Source organism: Bos grunniens, chromosome 22 (assembly GCF_055505025.1).
Source record: "Bos grunniens cultivar Pamir isolate PY7600 chromosome 22, Bosgru_T2T1.0, whole genome shotgun sequence".
Taxonomy (NCBI): Eukaryota; Metazoa; Chordata; class Mammalia; order Artiodactyla; family Bovidae; genus Bos; species Bos grunniens.
Genome location: NC_141186.1, coordinates 36,946,681 through 36,966,576, shown reverse-complemented (window position 1 = coordinate 36,966,576; position 19,896 = coordinate 36,946,681). Strand labels below are relative to the sequence as shown.

General features: G+C 39.2%; 2 long non-coding RNA genes across 26 annotated transcripts in view; one reads left to right on the top strand and one right to left on the bottom strand.

The window, feature by feature from the left end:
* Positions 1 to 19,896, top strand: part of LOC147348293 (uncharacterized) — a 360,187-nt gene that overhangs the window by 183,689 nt on the left and 156,602 nt on the right. For all 25 annotated transcript variants that reach the window (XR_015151369.1, XR_015151377.1, XR_015151372.1 and 22 more), the window contains one exon: positions 6,927 to 7,051. This is a non-coding gene — a long non-coding RNA (uncharacterized LOC147348293). The remainder of the gene's footprint in view (positions 1 to 6,926; positions 7,052 to 19,896) is intronic.
* Positions 1 to 19,896, bottom strand: part of LOC147348294 (uncharacterized) — a 64,214-nt gene that overhangs the window by 24,886 nt on the left and 19,432 nt on the right. The window contains exon 2 of the long non-coding RNA XR_015151417.1: positions 11,964 to 12,061. This is a non-coding gene — a long non-coding RNA (uncharacterized LOC147348294). The remainder of the gene's footprint in view (positions 1 to 11,963; positions 12,062 to 19,896) is intronic.

The window sequence follows — 19,896 nt, the reverse complement described above, 5'->3', positions numbered from 1 at the left end:
GATGCATTATGAAGATATACCTTTTTCAGCATCTATACAGACCCATAGTTTCTAAGCCAGAAATACAGTAATATTTGCTTTAATTCATAAGAGATTTTTTTAAAAAAAAACAGAAAAAGCTCAGTTTACCAGTGAGCAAAGCACCGGAATAGCAGTCTAAAAATGCCTAAGAGAGTGGAAGAAAATGGAAATAAAAATCATATTCTGATGTTTTTCTATGTGATACTGACATGTAATATTATATCAGGTTACGCAAATATGGTTTTTATACAAAATTTAATATTTGAATTAAATCAATTTGGACTTATAAAATGTGTATACAAAACAGTTTCCTGAAGTTACTTCCAATAAGAAGTGTTCTAATATTACACAGCAGTCTGCTACTGCTTTATACCCACTCTGAAAATACTCTCCCCAAATAATTTTATACATAAAAACCAAGATCTCCTGATATCTTTTAATGTTACAACTCCTACTTCTTTGTGCCAGGCTTTACTGAATGGACTAAACTGCACAGTCTTTTGGTCATTCTATAGATATTTTTGAATACCAACTACATGTTCCCACAGAGATGGGTGCTAGGATTATATCATGCTTTGATATATGCAGATGGTCAGGAAACCACACAGGTTGGTGAGTGAGGACTCAGATTTCTAGAGTCAGAGAGAGTTGGCTTGACCTCTGGACATTTGGCTAAGTCGTGTATTAGACTGCTGAGCCTTTGGGCGTCTACTCAACCTGCCTGAGGACCAGTTTCCCCATCTGAAAATAGGTAAAGAGTATTTCTTGTTTGTTAAGAGGATGCAGTTGACATATTAATATATATATATATATTACCATGTGTAAAATAGATAGCTAATGGGAATCTGCGGTACAGGGCAAGGAGCTCAATTCAGTGTTCTGTGGTGACCATTCAGGTATGACCTAAATCAAATCTCTTATGATTATACAGTGGAAATGAGAAATAGATTTAAGGGCCTAGATCTGATAGATAGAGTGCCTGATGAACTATGGAATGAGGTTCATGACACTGTACAGGAGACAGGGATCAAGACCATCCCCACGGAAAAGAAATGCAAAAAAGCAAAATGGCTGTCTGGGGAGGCCTTACAAATAGCTGGGAAAAGAAGAGAAGTGAAAAGCAAAGGACCAAAGGAAAGATATAAACATCTGAATGCAGAGTTCCAAAGAATAGCAAGAAGAGATAAGAAAGCCTTCTTCAGCGATCAATGCAAAGAAATAGAGGAAAACAACAGAATGGGAAAGACTAGGGATCTCTTCAAGAAAATCAGAGATACCAAAGGAACATTTCATGCAAAGATGGACTCGATAAAGGACGGAAATGGTATGGACCTAACAGAAGCAGAAGATATTAAGAAGAGATGGAAAGAATACACAGAAGAACTGTACAAAAAAGATCTTCACGACCCAGATAATCATGATGGTGTGATCACTGACCTAGAGCCAGACATCCTGGAATGTGAAGTCAAGTGGGCCTTAGAAAGCATCACTATGAACAAAGCTAGTGGAGGTGATGGAATTCCAGCTGAGCTATTCCAAATCCTGAAAGATGATGCTGTGAAAGTGTTGCACTCAATATGCCAGCAAATTTGGAAAACTCAGCAGCAGCCACAGGACTGGAAAAGTCAGTTTTCATTCCAATCCCAAAGAAAGGCAATGCCAAAGAATGCTCAAACTACTGCACAATTGCACTCATCTCACAGGCTAGTAAAGTAATGCTCAAAATTCTTCAAGCCAGGCTTCAGCAATATGTGAACTGTGAACTTCCTGATGTTCAAGCTGGTTTTAGAAAAGGCAGAGGAACCAGAGATCAAATTGCCAACATCTGCTGGATCATGGAAAAAGCAAGGGAGTTCCAGAAAAACATCTACTTCTGCCTTATTGACTATGCCAAAGCCTTTGACTGTGTGGATCACAATAAACTGTGGAAAATTCTGAAAGAGATGGGAGTACCAGACCACCTGATCTGCCTCTTGAGAAATCTATATGCAGGTCAGGAAGCAACAGTTAGAACTGGACATGGAACAACAGACTGGTTCCAAATAGGAAAAGGAGTACATCAAGGCTGTATATTCTCACCCTGTTTATTTAACTTATATGCAGAGTACATCATGAGAAACGCTGGACTGGAAGAAACACAAGCTGGAATCAAGATTGCCGGGAGAAATATCAATAACCTCAGATATGCAGATGACACCACCCTTATGGCAGAAAGTGAAGAGGAACTCAAAAGCCTCTTGATGAAAGTCAAAGTGGAGAGTGAAAAAGTTGGCTTAAAGCTCAACGTTCAGAAAACGAAGATCATGGCATCTGGTCCCACCACTTCATGGGAAATAGATGGGGAAACAGTGGAAACAGTGTCAGACTTTATTTTTCTGGGCTCTAAAATCACTACAGATGGTGACTGCAGCCATGAAATTAAAAGATGCTTACTCCTTGGAAGGAAAGTTATGACCAACCTAGATAGCATATTCAAAAGCAGAGACATTACTTTGCCAACAAAGGCTCGTCCAGTCAAGGCTATGGTTTTTCCTGTGGTCATGTATGATGTGAGAGTTGGACTGTGAAGAAGGCTGAGTGCCGAAGAATTGGTATTTCTGAACTGTGGTGTTGGAGAAGACTCTTGAGAGTCCCTTGGACAGCAAGGAGATCCAACCAGTGCATTCTGAAGGAGATCAGCCCTGGGATTTCTTTGGAAGGAATGATGCTAAAGCTGAAACTCCAGGACTTTGGCCACCTCATGCAAAGAGTTGACTCATTGGAAAAGATTCTGATGCTGGGAGGGATTGTGGGCAGGAGGAGAAGGGGACGACAGAGGATGAGACGGCTAGATGGCATCACTGACTCGATGGATGTGAGTCTCAGTGAACTTCGGGAGTTGGTGATGGACAGGGAGGCCTGGCGTGCTGCGATTCATGGGGTCACAAGGAGTCGGACACGACTGAGCGACTGATCTGATCTGATCTGATGGTTTTTCCTGTGGTCATGTATGGATGAGAGAGCTGGACTGTGAAGAAGACTGAGCGCCGAAGAATTGATGCTTTTGAACTGTGGTGTTGGAGAAGACTCTTGAGAGTCCCTTGGACTGCAAGGAGATCCAACCAGTGCATTCTGAAGGAGATCAGCCCTGGGATTTCTTTGGAAGGAATGATGCTAAAGCTAAAACTCCAGTACTTTGGCCACCTCACGCGAAGAGTTAACTCATTGGAAAAGACTCTGATGCCTGGAGGGATTGGGGGCAAGAGGAGAAGGGGACGACAGAGGATGAGATGGCTGGATGGCATCACTGACTCGATGGACGTGAGTCTGGGTGAACTCCAGGAGCTGGTAATGGACAGGGAGGCCTGGCGTGCTGCGATTCATGGGGTCACAAAGAGTCGGACATGACTGAGCGACTGATCTGATCTGATCTGAATGGGAATATGCGGTACAGGGCAAGGAGCTCAACTCAGTGTTCTGTGGTGACCTAGATGGGTGGGATTGGGGAGGATGGGAAGGAGGTCTAAGAGCGAGGATATATATATATATATATACACACACACACACACACACACATATGGCTGATTTAGGGGCTCCCCCAGTAGCTCAGTGGTAAAGAATCTACCTGTGGTGCAGGAGCCGCAGGAAACGTGGTTCAATCCCTAGGTCAGGAAGATCACCTAGAGGAGGATATGGTAACCCACTCCACTATTTTTGCCTGGAGAATCCCATGGACAGAAGATCTTTGCAAGTTACAGTCCATAGAGTCACAAAGAGTGGGACACAACTGAAGCAGCTTAGCATGCATGCATGCACGTGGCTGATTTGCTTCATTTCACAGTAGAAACTAACATAACATTTTAAGATAGCTATATCCCAATTAAAAAAAAAAAACAGGATACTGGTAAACAGCACTGAACTTGAGTCTTGTTATTTATTAAGAAAACGGTTTAAGAATGATTAGCTATATTATTTTAATGACCACTGTCTTATTTTTATAGTCTAGAAATGGCCTGGTTTTGGAAAATGGAAGCTTTTTTGGCATTTTCTTCTTGAAACACACAAGAAAATTGATGGGAGAATTTAAAAAGCATTACAAATCAGAAGTTGAATAAACCATATTTCTTAGCACAGAGTGTATAGGCTTACCAAATGGAGCCAGCTGTCACAAAATAACCCAGGGCTGTTTTTGGTTTTTTTTTCTTTTTAAGCTTCTGATCGCCAACTGGATGCTTAATCCAGTAGCTGGGCAAGCTTCTCTATGAATATGCAATTTCATGGTTTGCATATTTTCCTTAGACATAGAGTAGTGTTATGAAATCCTTTGTACAAATCCTTCAGTATGCACACTTTCAGAGCTGCTTTCTAATTGGACTTTAGATAAATGACTTTTTTTTTATACAGACAGCTAGCTAATAAAATTCTAAATGGTTCCGAAGAAAAAAATTACACACTAAATAGCATTTATTAGTTTTATTACTAAAAAAATGCATGTTTCCTGTGGAAAATACAAAAAGCAAAAAGAAGAAAATACAAAAATTCACCTCTAATCTCAATGACCAGAGATAACGTTTTGTGTGTGTGTGTGCATGCACACACGCATGTGTGTATATGTACATATGGAGTGTTACTTTCCTTCAACAAATATTTCTCCTTTCATTTAATACAATACTGGGATCATTAAATGTTACTACATGAGAGCAGGGGTCAGCATTCTTTCTGCAAAGGGCTAAATGATAAACATATTAGATTTTGTGGGCTGTGCAGTTTCTATCCCAGCTACTCAACTCTACCATTGTGACATGAAAGCAGCCAGAGACAATCTCTAAATGAATGGCTGTGGCCAAATTCTGCCCATGGTGGGCTAGGCTTCTCCCCCAACCTGTAGTTCACTGACTCCTCTATACAAAAGCCTCATCAATAATTATGATATGTTATTAAATATAATTATACTACAGTATCATTGAGTTACATTTGTTATAATAGTTATTAAGGAAAATATATGACTTTTTAATCCTCTAGATCTTAGGGACTTCTTCAAGTGTTGTCTTGTTACTGCACATTTTGGGAAATTAAATATAATCAAACAATAACCAAGCATTAGAGGAATATAGTTTTCTGGAGGTCAGTTAAAAAATGCAAAACTCTGACACTGCCCTTAATTAAGTGTCTGTTTGTTCCACCACCATAATTTCCTAAATTCCTAGTGTTGTTTTGGGAGCAGTGGTCCCATGCAATGAAGGCCAATGCTGCTGGTTACTCTAAGCTCTGAGAGTGTTTCTGTTTATGACACGAATAGCACAAATCCAGCTCTCTGCTGCAGCTGCTACTGAGACCCAGTCGCTTTCACAAATAATAATGCCGCTTGTTTTGAGATTGTTCTAGTAAGGGGGAATATTCCTTGAATTGATTCCTTTGTCTTTTAACTCTCTGAAACATAGACGCATGGGTTATACACTATGCTCTATGGGAAACAAACTCTGGGGCAAATACTAGAATTGAGGAGATTTATTAGGGAGTGCTCTTGGGATGAACACCTGTGAAAGGGAGGATGGGGTAGAGGGACAACTTGAACTCTGTTGTATTCTCAGGACAGGGTTCAGCTGACCCCAAGAAAAGCTCTGGAGCTGAGGTGGCTCTGCAGCATTGACTCGAGTTGGAGGAAGAGTATGCAGACTTGACATGCTGGAGTTGACCACCTATTGGCTGAGAACATGTGGGAAGGGCTTGGTGGCTCTCCTGAGCAGTCTTTTCCCAAGGGGGGCCAAATAACCAAGGTTGCCATCTGACTGCACTTCCAGCAGTTCATGGGTAAGCCCTTCATTCCTGAAGGGGTATCTTGGTGTGCATCAAGACATCTACCATCTCATGGGTTAAGTCCCAGTAAGAAACTTGCCCAAGTTAATGTTCTGTTCTCAGTTTGAAAAGCCAATAAAGTGATGTTTTTGAGGTGGTGTGTAATTTTAAGTCTGGTTTAATGAAACCATTCTGTTTAATAATTTCATTCAGTCACCCTATGAATACCAAGATTTACAAACTCTGTATGTGCAAGGCAAATGTGCATAAGTTAGATAGTAAAACAGATTAAAGAACCATGGGGAGCTTAGAGCATCTTGGGGGAATGTGCAAATGTGAATTACAAGGTGAAATGATGGCAGTTTTGGAGGTGATGCAACAATTATATCCTATAAGAAACCACGATTTGTTCAATTCAAATTCCCATTTTATTTTTTAAACTGCTGCCTTGTTTAAATTTATTAATAAATGGTATCAGTAGTAATCACAGTTCAATTTCTACTGTAGCAAAGCCTGGAGTCACACATGTAGATGGCAAGACTTGGAGATGGGCACCATGGTTAAGATTTATGATTTCTAATACACACTTAGTTATGAGCAGTGCCATGTGCCAGGTAATCCAGCTCTCAGCACTATGATCTATAACCTTCTTTTGGATGTTACTCATTCCTTCCCTCTATGATTGTATATATATTTACCAGCATTTTATAATACATTGCAGGTTTTACTCAGGGGCCCCACTGAATAAAAATACTGTATTAAAAATGTATTTTGATTCACACATGGAATGCAGCTTCAGCTCATTCTCACCTGCAAGTCAAGAATGAGGTCCCTGTACAATTAAAAAGCTAAAGTGGGACTCTATATGGGCACCTGGAGGGTTGTGGACTAAGTTCAAGATTATGAAAAAATTGATGCAGAATTTCAATAAGGGCAAAAGAGATTTCACTTGGAACACATAAAATGCCAAAATTACTGCTTCAGTGTGACATATATGCAAAGCATATATGACCACATGGGATTTTATTGTTTCTAGGAAATACTGGGCATCAAACATAGTTTTCTTCAATAAGGTAATTCTGTAATAATGGTGTTACTTATTTATTTATTCATTCTTTCATTCAATATAGGGTTGATGTGTTGCACATTTCCAGGGAGCATCAGTGATATCATCATCTATGTGGACAGTGCCCTTGAAGCTGTACAGGACACAACCTTCACAACCATATTCAGTTTGATGAACAACATAAACTAGGTGAGTACATGCTTGGCACTGAGAACAGAGCAGTGAGCAAGGCAGATTCAGATCATACCCCTGTAAAGCTTTATTTTAGATGAAGTCAGACAAAAAGGAATAGCTACAAAAACCAAATGAATATAAACTAAGTCCTAGAAATATAGGGATGAGACAGCACAAGGACCTCTAACAAGCGCTACTAAAAAAGAAATTCAGAGGAAGCAATATTTAAATTGAAGCATAAAGGATAAGTTTCTTTATGGATATGAAAATGGGTTAGCAAAGGATGTTTCAGGAAGAGGGAAGGATATTCAGAAACGAAAAACAACAGCAACAAATCACATCACGAAGGACATAGGATAGCCAAGGAATTGAAGTGTGGCTGGGAAATGGAGGAGAAAGGACTGGAGAGGGTGTCAGGGGCCAGTGCCCTGTAGTGAGGTCATGCTTGTGCATTACGGAGAAGACATGTGACACTGACAAAATACATATGGTTGATGATATGAGGACTCTTTCAGTAGAACAAGTGAGAGACAGTGGTGGCTTGTCTAGGGCAATGCCGAAAAAAGGTGGGAAGAAGTAGACAGATAAAAGAGGTTTTCTACTGAAATGTCTTAACCTAACTTCATTCTGCTATTTGTTGGCCAGTAGTGTGAATTATTTTAACCTTTGCATGCTCTTAGACACTATTAAACATCAACTATTGTGAATGATTCTGTGAAGAACAGAATATTTGAAGTTAACATCAAAGACCATTGCAATCAAGTGTTGGGTTTGCCTATTAATATGTTGTGAAACTGAAATGACAATAAAATAATTACACTCTCATTCATCAGAAATCTACTTGACAACCTAAAATTTAATCCCTCTTTTCTCTTCTATAACATGGAGTATCTACTCATTTGAGATTCTGGTGAAGATGCAAAGAGATGATACATAGCTAAAGCACTCATCACAATGTCTGCTATACCATATTTGTTGTTGAATATTTCTTACTACTGCTATTATTCATACTTATGATGGGAGTCTGGGTGAGAATTAATCACCTTTTTTCCTCTGAGTTGGCTGGGCACCAAAATTTTGGGAAAGAGATGCAGCAGTTAAATCAAGAGAGATAAAAATATTAGCTTTATCACCAATATCGCTGAATTTAAGAACATGATTGGCTTTTCTGCCAACTTGCACCAAATCTAGCAATGGATATCCTTAACTGAAGGAAACCTGCATATCTACACCTCAAAATTGCTCTTGTGCCTCCATCAGGAGCACAGAGGGTTTAAGCAAGACCAGGATCCTGCCCTGATTCAGGTGTGCTTATGTCACGGAAGAAGTGAACAGTACACTTTCACTCTTCCATGGAACCAGAGAGGGGAGAAATTGAGAGCGAGGACCTGGAGTTTGAGTGAGTGAACCTGGCTGTGCCATTCATCAGCCAAGCAGACATACAAGTGCCTCAGAGTTTCTATGAGTTAATCTCCTCACCTAGAAGATGGGGATGATAAAGTGCTACCTCACAGGACTGCTTTGAGGATTAAAGGAATGAAAATGTTGGTATCTGGCATGTAGAAATATATGTTTGCCATGACCAGCATCTGAAAAAAAAAGAATACAGAAAACACTGCGCTCTATACTTTTCCAATCTCATCCACCAGAAAGATTACTGTTCTTCCCCAGGGGAAGAGCAAACAAGGAGAAAATATTTCTGAAAGAGAAGGGAATACATTATTTCCAGTGCATTTCCTTCCTGAGGCATGGGATGAGGGGTAAGCCCTTTCTCTATGCTGAATATGAGGGAAGAGTAGGAGTTGACCTCCCATATACTCTATCATGACTTCCCTGGTGGCTGCTAGGCAGGAGACCTGGGTTCAACCCCTGGGTTGGGGAGATCCCCTGGAGAAGGGAATGGCTACCCACTCCAGTATTCTTGCTTGGAGAATCCCATGGACAGAGGAGCCTGGTGGGCTACAGTCCATGGGGTTACAAAGAGTCAGGCACTACTGAGCAACTAACACACACACACACACACCCCTACTCTATCACTTGATACCTTGGCCTTGAATCTGTCCTATCTACCAGGTCCCTGTCTCTCCCTCCAACTACAAAGACAGGGATCTGTCACATTCATCAGTATATCCTCTCTATAACGTCGTATCATGTACTGTGCTTTGCATGCACTGTGCCATTTACAATCAGTGCCTGATGGATCTGAACACGAGCTTCTGTCTGAGCTACCTTGTTTCTTAACTGACTTAATTATGAAGGGCTCCTGCTGAGTGGCAAAACACAGGCCCTGCGCAGAAAGTATGAGGTTCCCATTTGTCTGCTCCCTTTCTTCAGACTCTGATTTTCAGGATTACCCAGAAAGCTGGGTGCCTAAAGCGAACAAAAATTTTCTTACCACAAGGCAAACACTCTTTGCACTTACATTCCTTGCTTGTGATTTTTTTCCTATTCTAAAGTTCTTCAGTTTCTCTGTCCAAAGCAGAAACAAAGAATTTAGAAAAAGTTTATTATCTTGATATCTTTTATTACCTTGATATCTTTCCTTCATATATATGCTCATCAATTAGATTTAGCTACATGTATGACACAGGAAGGATTAAGTGGGATAATTTCCCACTTAATGGAATATTAGGTTGGTGCAAAAATAAGTTTGGTTTTGCATTATTGAATTTTGCCATTTGATATTAGAATACATTCTTAAATAAATGTGGTTTTGTTATACATTATTTTAACGTGCATTTCTTGCTTTATATTTTTTGCTAATGAATTATTCCTTGTTGTTTATATGTATTTTAGACAAGGGAAATGATGTTAGACAAAATTCAATTCAAATGATTTTCTTATTTGAGCTCAAAATGGGTCATAAAGCAGTGGAGACAACTAGTGACTTCAACAATGCTTTTGGCCCAGAAACTTTTAATGAACATACAGTGCATTGTAGGTTCAAGAAGTTTTGCAAAGTAGATTAGAGCCATGAAGATGAGGAGTGCAGTGGCTAGCCACTGGAAGTGTACAACGACCAACTGAGAGGATGATTGAAACTAATCCTCTTTCAACTACAAGAAAAGTTGCTGAAGAACTCAACACTGACCATTCTATGGTCATTTGGCATTTGAAGCAAATGGAAAAGATGAAAAAGCTCGATAAGTGGGTGTCTCAAGAGCTGACTGCAAATCAAACAATCTTTTAGAAGTGTCATTTTTCTGTTGCATAGTGTTGTTACTCTATGCAACAACAATGTGAATTTTATGTGACAACCAGTGATGACCAGTTCAGTGGCTGGACTGAGAAGAAGCTCCAAAGCACTTCCCAAAGCCAAACTTGCACCAATAAAAGTGTCATGGTCATTGTTTCGAGGTCTGCTGCTAGTTTAATCCACTACAGCTTTCTGAATCCTAGTGAAACCATTACATCCGAGAAATATGCTCAGCAAATGGATGAGATGCACAAAAATCTACAACTCCTGCAACCAGTATTGGTCAACAGAAAGAGCCCCATTCTTTTCTGTGACCTGGCTACATATCACCCAACCAATGCTTCAAAAGGCGAACAAACTGGTCCACAATTTTTGTCTCAGGTGCAATATCCATGTGACCTCTGTCCAACTGACTACCACTTCTTCAAGCATCTTGACAACTTTTTGTATGGAAAATGCTTCCACAACCAGCAGGATGCAGAAAAAGCTATCCAAGAAGAGTTCGTTGAATCCCAAAGCATAGGTTTTTATGCTATAGTAACAAACAATTTCTCATTGGCAAAAATGTGTTGATTGTAATGGTTCTTATTTTGATTAATAAACATGTGTTTGCGCCTAGTTACAGTGATTTAAAATTTAGCACCCATAAACGTAATTACTTTTGCACCAACCTAATAGTTTCTTTGATTTGTACTATGTATTCACTGAAACCATTTATTGGCTATTTACTATACTATATATATATACTATATATATATACTATATATATATACTATATATATATATATATACACTATACTATACATACTATATTTACTAAAGTTCAATGGGACTTTATCTATTTTGTCTGGCTCTTGGATGCCATGGTTTTATGCCACAGTTTAGCAAATTGTGACCAGCTGGCCAAATCCAACCTACTGCCTGCTTTGTACATAAAGTTTTAGGGGGAAACTATCAGATCTGTGTGTTTACATATTGTCTTTAGTTGCTTTTGCCCTATAACACCTGACCTGAGCAGTTGTGACAAAGATTGGGTGGCCCTCAAAACCTAAATCTTTTACTATGTGGCTGACTCACTACAGAAAATGTTGGTTAATCTCTGGCATAAACTACTAACTGATGCATTCTAAGTATTTAAACACTTGCAGAATGAAGAAGTGAATGAATCAATAAACACATAACCTATATGTTTATATACAGGTATAGATATATAGCTTACATATAGGTATAATAAACATATAACCAAACACAGATAAATAAAAGTGTGTGTTAAAGGGATAGGACTATGCTTAAAAACTGTTTTTGTTTTTAAATCTTCTAATATTTAAGAATGTCATTTTTTAAAGCAGATGCCGAATTTTAAAATAACACCACTTCTGTAGATTGTTGGGAATACTGAGTTCTTATGGCTCAAGAATTGCTTCAAATCTAGATTACTGAGCCGTTTGCTCATGTTTTCATTTTTAGTTCAAAAGCCAAGCACCCTTATTCTTAATTATCCTTCTAATTGTGAGCTAACAGTGGGATAAGCCAGCCCATGGGGATTATTTGAGAAGCTATTTCCACAGTCGATGATGCGAGTTGTTCAAACATCAGTGGATCAGAAACAGACCTGACTTATGGAGTAATGTAAATAATATTTACCAAACTGGTCATTTATCAAAATTAAATTGATCCAAGACCCCACGAGGCTTGGTTATCTTAAGTCTCTACTCCAGACATAACATTTACCTGATAACTCACAAAGCTCCCGGGCCAGCTCCATTCTCCTTAGCTTGGCATTTCTTACTTGGACCTTTCAAAGAAGCCTTCTTTGTTTAAACTTCAATCTGTTAAACAAGAAAAAGCAGTGAGCCCTTACATTTTTAAAAGATCAAGAAAAGAAAAGAGGAGAAAGAGACACTTTATTTGTTTCACACAAGGATGAAAACCGGTCTCGCTCACTGACTCCATCCATCTCCAGGTTCCTCTGAGTATGGTCACAGGATTTTTAAAGCTATTTGCTCATTTGCTTAATGCTCCTTTAGGGGCCTTTCCAATGAGTAACACAGCCAAAAAAGAGGAGAAACAATCTATTCACCAAAAGGTCGCATTTTTATAAGACATTTTGCATACTCCATTTCACAAAAAAACAATGGTTGCAAGAGCTCTGGGACATTAATTTTTCAAAGGCAAAATATTCATCTTTAATGCACATGGCCATAGGTTCAAAAAGCAATGTTCAGTTTGTGTACGTTGGCTGGAGTACTGCTATTTAAGACTTCCTCCTAGTTCTCCACTTCAGAACCGTTTCATCCAACAGTGTTCAGTGTGCTGCTTTGCATTTCAAAGCCCTAAAATCAAACATAATCTAGGTTCCAGGGTGGCTTTCAATGTAGAAGGCATGTGTTTAAGTGTATTTATAAGCATTTACATCCTTAATGAATACTGGTGTCATTTTTTCTAAAGTAACTCAACAACACAGTATAAATTATTTGATTTTTCTTTTTTGGCCAAAAGTTAGTAAAAGTTCACAGTGCCCTAGAAAGCAGCCTCGCCACCTGAGTGACCTCATTAAACATGGCTTCCCCATCCTGCCCAGAGTTCCCATCTATAATTAATCATGAAAATGGCTAGACTAAGTAGAATTCAATTATGATGAAGGGTCAAATTTCTGGAAGACAGTTGAAATGATTCTGAGGCTCAGGGTGATACAGCTCTTTGTAAAGGTTCACTTCAGAATTGACCTTTCTGGAGTGGAGAGGTGAAATGTCTTAGACTGAACAAGGAAAGGCAGCAATTCTAGAAAAATAGCAATGATGTATATGAACCCACATGGAGAACGAAGAGACCAAGTAGGACAGAATGCTAGAGACATTCAAAAAGTCATGCAAACAGAAATGGAGCAGGGATGCTAGTTGTGAATCTACTTCATAAGGGACATATTTTTTGAGGCCAATAACATATCTTTCTACACAATTTCAAATGCAGGATATTACTTAAGCCTCTTTCTGCTCCATATCTAAATCTATAGGAAGTCCAGCAGCCATGTACTCTGCTTTTATTAGACTGAGCACATCCAGATGATTTTAATAAAGTTTTAAAAGGACATTAGTTTTGTGCTATTTCAATGAAAACCACTTGCAAGATGAATTTAAAGCAATAGATCTACTGCATGTCAACACATGCTCTCTTTATGCAAATACACCACTTTTCTCTAACAGCCAACAAAACACGGACACACTCATCAAGTGCATGAGACACAGGAGAAAAGTGTAATCATTGTAAATGTTTATGGATAAAAAAAAAAGAGGAGAGTGTGATGGGTACCAGAGTAAGCTGCCCAGATTCCCAGGATGAAGACTGAGGTTCTTATTACTTGAATGACTGAAAGCTCAGCATCTGTTGGAGTCCCTCTCTCTGGGAACTGTCAGCCAAGGAGAATCTTTTTAAAAAAATTTTATTGCAATATAGTTGATTTACAATGTTGTGTTTCATGTGTATAGCATATTGATTCAGTTATACATATACATCTACTTATTCTTTTTCAGATTCTTTCCCCATATACATTATTACAGAATACTGAGTAGAGTTTCCTGTACTAACCAGTAGGTCCTTGTTGGCAATCTATTTTATATGTAGTAGTTTGTGTATGTTAATCCAAAGCTCCTGGTTTATAATATCCCTCTTTCCTCACATCTCCTCTTTGGTAACAATAAGTTTGTTCTTGAAATTTGTGAGTTTGTTCCTATTTTGTAAATAAGCTCATTTACATCATTTCTTTTAAAAATTAGATTCTGCATTTTAGTAATATGTGATATTTGTCTTTGTCTGACATAGTTCACTTAGTATGATCATCTCTAGGTCCATCATGCTACTGTAAATGGCATTATTTTGTTCTTTTTATGGCTAATATTCCATCATACACACACACACACACACACCCCCCACATATTCTTTACCCATTCCTCTGTTGATGGACATTTAGGTTGCTTCCATGTTTGGGTATTGTAAACAGTGCTGCAATAAACACTGGGGTGCATCAGATCATATCAGATCAGATCAGTCGCTCAGTCATGTCCGACTCTTTGCGACCCCATGAATCACAGCATGCCAGGCCTCCCTGTCCATCACCAACTTCCGGAGTTCACTGAGACTCACGTCCATTGAGTCAGTGATGCCATCAAGCCATCTCATCCTCTGTCATCCCCTTCTCCTCCTGCCCACAATCCCTCCCAGCATCAGAGTCTTTTCCAATGAGTCAACTCTTCGCATGAGGTGGCCAAAGTACTGGAGTTTCAGCTTTAGCATCATTCCTTCCAAAGAAATCCCAGGGCTGATCTCCTTCTGAATGCACTGGTTGGATCTCCTTGCTGTCCAAGGGACTCTCAAGAGTCTTCTCCAACACCACAGTTCAGAAATATCAATTCTTCAGCACTCAGCCTTCTTCACAGTCCAACTCTCACATCCATACATGACCACAGGAAAAACCATAGCCTTGACTAGACAAACCTTTGTTGGCAAAGTAATGTCTCTGCTTTTCAATATGCTATCTAGGTTGGTCATAACTTTCCTTCCAAAGAGTAAGCGTCTTTTAATTTCATGGCTGCAGTCACCATCTGTAGTGATTTTGGAGCCCAGAAAAATAAAGTCTGACACTGTTTCCACTGTTTCCCCATCTATTTCCCATGAAGTGGTGGGACCGGATGCCATGATCTTCGTTTTCTGAACGTTGAGCTTTGAGCCAACTTTTTCACTCTCCACTTTGACTTTCATCAAGAGGCTTTTGAGTTCCTCTTCACTTTCTGCCATAAGGGTGGTGTCATCTGCATATCTGAGGTTATTGATATTTCTCCCGGCAATCTTGATTCCAGCTTGTGTTTCTTCCAGTCCAGCGTTTCTCATGATGTACTCTGCATAGAAGTTAAATAAGCAGGGTGACAATATACAGCCTTGACGAACTCCTTTTCCTATTTGGAACCAGTCTGTTGTTCCATGTCCAGTTCTAACTGTTGCTTCCTGACCTGCATACAAATTTCTCAAGAGGCAGGTTAGGTGGTCTGGTATTCCCATCTCTTTCAGAATTTTCCACAGTTTATTGTGATCCACACAGTCAAAGGCTTTGGCATAGTCAATAAAGCAGAAATAGATGTTTTTCTGGAACTCTCTTGCTTTTTCTATGATCCAGCGGATGTTGGCAATTTGATCTCTGGTTCCTCTGCCTTTTCTAAAACCAGCTTGAACATCAGGAAGTTCACGGTTCATGTATTGCTGAAGCCTGGCTTGGAGAATTTTGAGCATTACTTTACTAGCCTGTGAGATGAGTGCAATTGTGCAGTAGTTTGAGCATTCTTTGGCATTGTCTTTCTTTGGGATTGGAATGAAAACTGACCTTTTCCAGTCCTGTGGCCACTGCTGAGTTTTCCAAATTTGCTGGCATATTGAGTGCAACACTTTCACAGCATCATCTTTCAGGATTTGGAATAGCTCAACTGGAATTCTATCACCTCCACTAGCTTTGTTCGTAGTGATGCTTTCTAAGGCCCACTTGACTTCACATTCCAGGATGTCTGGCTCTAGGTCAGTGATCACACCATCATGATTATCTGGGTCGTGAAGATCTTTTTTGTACAGTTCTTCTGTGTATTCTTGTACAATTTATATCCCCACCAATAGGGCAGGAGGGTTCCCTTTTCTCCACACCCTCTCCAGCATTTCTGATTTGTAGACTTTTTGATGATGGCCATTCTGACCAGTGTGAGGTGATACAAAGAATATCTTTTCCAAGGTTATACCTGTTCTCTGGAGACAGCTCACAATTCAAAGACAGGTCATTATGTGTACACATATGTGAAGGGGAGGGCAGGGAGAGGTGTATAAAGTCATGGTTCCCTGACATCATGTGACCTGAGGAGCCATCCTAGTTGGAAGTTATTGAAACCTTCCTTGTCACTACAGTGCATTCCAGCATCTCATTGGGCCCAGTTCAACTTCCTGTAATTTCACACAGGGTTTACCCTCAAGAGCCCTGCATACAAATCTCTAAGCCAATTTCCCAGGGAAGCCAACCTAAGAGGGTGAAGACTATTCCTTCCTAATGTCTCTCTCGTTGATTTTATTTTTAACTTTTTATCATGGAAATATCAAATATACACAAAAGTCAAGAAAAGAATACAACTCATCAAGTTTATAAACATCTTGCCATTCTGGTTTCATCTAATCTTTGTAAAAACTATGTTCTTTTAAAGTAAATTATTTCACCCATAAATACTACACTATGTATTTAACATATAAAGATTTTTTTGAAGCAATAATCATGCCATTATTATAAGATATAAATTAATTGTAATTCCTTAAAGCCACATAAAACCCAATATGTATCCAATATTCCTTAGTTGTTTCCACTTTTTTAGAGTACGCATTGATTTGCAATTTTTTTATCAAGAGGCTCTTTAGTTCTTCTCCACTTTCTGCCATTAGAGTGGGATATCATCTGCATATCTGAAGTGGCTGATATTTCTCCCAGCAATCTTGATTCTACCTTGTGATTCATCCAGCCCAGCATGATGTACTCTGCATATAAATTAAATAAGCACAGTGACAATATACAGCCTTGTCGTACTCCTTTCCCAATTTTGAACCAGTTGTTTCGTGTTTGGTTTTAACTGTTGCTTCTTGAGCCACATACAGGTTTCTCAGGAGACAAGTAAGGTGGTCTAGTACTACCAGGTCTTCAAGAATTTTCCAGTTTGTTGTGACCCACACAGTCAAAAGCTTTAGCTTAATGAAGCGGATTTTTTTTTTCTGGAACGTCCTTGCTTTTTCTATGACCCAACAAATGTTGGCAATTTGACCTCTGGTTCCTCTGTCTCTTCTAAATCCAGTTTACACATCTCGAAGTTCTCTGTTCACATACTGCTAAAGGTTAGCGTGAAGGATTTTTGGCATAACTTTGCTAGCATGTGAAATGAGCACAACTATATGAAATTTGAACATTCTTTGGCACTGACCTTCTTTGGGATTGGAATGAAAACTGACCTTTTCCAGTCCTGTGACCACTACTGAGTTTTCCAAATTTGCTGGCATATTGAGTGAAGCACTTTAACAGCATCATCTTTTAGTATTTCAAATAGCTTAGCTGGAATTCCATCACCTCCACTAGCTTTCTTTGTAGTAATGCTTTTTTTTTTTTTAAGTTTAATTTTATTTTTAAACTTTACAATATTGTATTGGTTTTGCCAAACATCGAAATGAATCCACCACAGGTATATATGTGTTCCCGATCCTGAACCCTCCTCCCTCCTCCTTCCCCATACCATCCCTCAGGGTCGTCCCAGTGCACCAGCCCCAAGCATCCAGTATCATGCATCGAACCTGGACTAGCGACTCGTTCCATACATGATATTATATGTATTTCAATGCCATTCTCCCAAATCATCCCACCCTCTCCCTCTCTCATAGAAGCCCACTTGACTTCATACTCCAGGATGTCTGGCTCTAGGTGAGTCATCACACCATCGTGGTTATCTGGGTCATTACGATCTTTTTTGTAAAGTTCTTCTATCTATTCTTGCCACCTCTTCTTAATCTTTTCTGTGTCTGTTAGGTCCTTACCTTTGCTGTCCTTTATCATGCCCATCCTTGCATGAAATGTTCCTCTGATATCTCCAATTTTCTTGAAGATATCTTTAGTCTTTCCCGTTCTGTTGTTTTCCTCTATTTCTTTGCATTGTTCATTTAATAAGGCCTTTTTATCTCTCCTTGCTATTCTCTGGAATTCTGCATTCAGTTGAGTCTATCTTTCCCTTTCTCCCTTTTGCTTCTCTTCTTTCCTCAGGTATTTGTAAGGGCTACTCAAACAACCACTTCTCCTTCTTGCATTTCTTTTTCTTTGAAATAGTTTTGGTCACTGCCTTCTATACAATGTTATGAATCTCTGTCCCTAGTTCTTCATGCACTCTAAGATATCTAATTCCATGAATCTATTTATCATCTCCATTGTATAATCATAAGGGATTTGATTTAGGTCATACCTGAATGGCCTAGAGGTTTTTCCCTATTTTCTTCAATTTAAGCCAGAATTTTGCAATGAATAGCTCATGATCTGAGCTGCAGTCAGATCCAGGTCTTTTTTTCTGACTATATAGAGCTTCTCCATCTTTGGCTGCAAAAAATATAGTGAATGAATCTGATTTCAGCATCCACAATCTGGTAATGTCCATGTGTAGATCCATCTCTTGGGTTGTAGGAAAAGTGTTATTTGCTATGACCAGTTTTCTCTTGACCAAACTCTTAGCCTTTTCCCTGCTTCATTTTGTACTCCAAGGCCTGTTATAAACTTGCCTGTTATTCTGGGTATCTCTTGACTCCCTACTTTTGCATTCTAATCTCCTTTGATGAAAAAGACATCTTTTTTTTTTTAATATTCATTCCAGAAGATGTAGGTCTTCAAAGAATGTTCAACTTCTTTGGCATCAGTGTTGAAGCACAGATGTAGATTACTGTGGATGTTGAATGGTCTGCCTTGGAAATGTTACGTGGATGTTGAATGGTTTGCCTTGGAAACAAACTGTGATCATTCTGTCATTTTTGAGACTGCACTCAAGTACTGCATTTTGGACTCTTTCATTGACTATGAAGGCTACTCCGTTTCTTCTAAGGAATTCTTGCCAACAGTAGTAGATATAATGGTCATCAGAATAAAATTCACCCATTCCCGTGCATTTCAGTTCACTGATTCCTAAGATGTCAGTGATCAGTCTTCCCATTTCCTGCTTGACCACATCGAATTTACCTTGATCCATGGACCTAACATTCAAGGTGTCTATACAATATTGTGCTTTACAACATCAGACCTTACTTTTACCACCAGACACATCGATGGTTGAGCATCATTCCTGCTTTGGCCCAGCTACTTCATTCTTACTTGAGCTATTAGCCATTTCCCTCCACTGTTCCCTAGCACTGAACACTTTCTGACCTGGGTGACAGAGGCAGGGTGGGGTGGGGGGCGGTGGTAGTTATCTTCCAGCATCATATCTTTTCACCTTTTCATACTGTCCATAGGGTTCTCCATGCAAGAACACTAGAGTGGGTTGCCATATTCTTCTCCAGTGGACCACGTGTTGTCAGACTCTTTCCTATGACCCGCTTGTCTTGGATGGCCCTGCATGGCATGTCTCATAGCTTCATTGAGTTACACAAGCCCCTTTTGCTATGACAAGTCTGTGATCCATGAAGGAGCCTAAAATTAACACATCATAAATCAATTATACCTCAACAGCAACAAAAAAAATGCAGATTTTCCAAGAAGCCTTACACAAATCTCCTAACCAGAATTAGTCTTTCTCTGAATTCTCAAAATACTTGTGCAACATATGGCAGCAACAAAGACACAGACTCTGAATCACTGTTCTGCAGGTTACCAGCAATAGGACTTTCTTATCTACAAAACGGGAATAATATGACATTTACCCAGATAAAATTTTTGTGAAGGTTAAACAAGAGAATGAAGGCATATGCTATTAATTCTAAACTACTAAATTCAAGACTTCTGTAGAATTCATCTTTGTGGTTTCTGATAAGTCTTTTACAGTTCTGAACACAATATATTCAAAACTGTACAAGATTTATGTTTGCTAGAATGTTACACTTAACTTTTGACTGAAATTCTGGATCATTTGTT